We start from the raw sequence: 485 nt of genomic DNA, 5'->3' as shown, positions 1-485 counted from the left end.
CTAATCCTGCTTCGCCCCTCCTAGTAGCGAGTGCCCTAGTGCTCCGCTACAATCATCTTGAACTATTGTGGCCTTGCTGAGTTCTTTGCAACAGAAGAATTGCTGTATTATTTTTCTGTAGTCAAAAAATGAGTGAAAGCCAAGAATTGGCATTTTTTTGAGAGGTCCCCTGAGAATACCTTGAGTCAGAAAAAGGTTGAGAACCACTATTCTTGACCCACATTCATTTCATGAAGAGAAATATTTTTTCACTGGATAGCAAGTTTTAATTCTCAGAGGTTAAATGACAATTGACTTGGGCTCTTGTATCCAAAAATATTTATGAATGAAAATCATCTTAATCCCGAAGCTGTTCACTGTGTACTATACAGAAAATCAATGATGAAAAATTAAAGCAGTCTGTGAGATTGCCCATCACCTTCTGTGTCTTGCTGTGTCAGTACTGTTTTTTGACATCGAAGAGCAGATTAATAGTATGAGGTAAG

The sequence above is a fragment of the Gavialis gangeticus genome, unplaced genomic scaffold (genome assembly GCF_001723915.1).
Source record: "Gavialis gangeticus isolate Ggan-Ray unplaced genomic scaffold, GavGan_comp1, whole genome shotgun sequence".
Lineage (NCBI taxonomy): Eukaryota > Metazoa > Chordata > Crocodylia > Gavialidae > Gavialis > Gavialis gangeticus.
The sequence above is the reverse complement of the archived record's forward strand: the minus strand, read 5'-3'. Positions refer to the sequence as shown.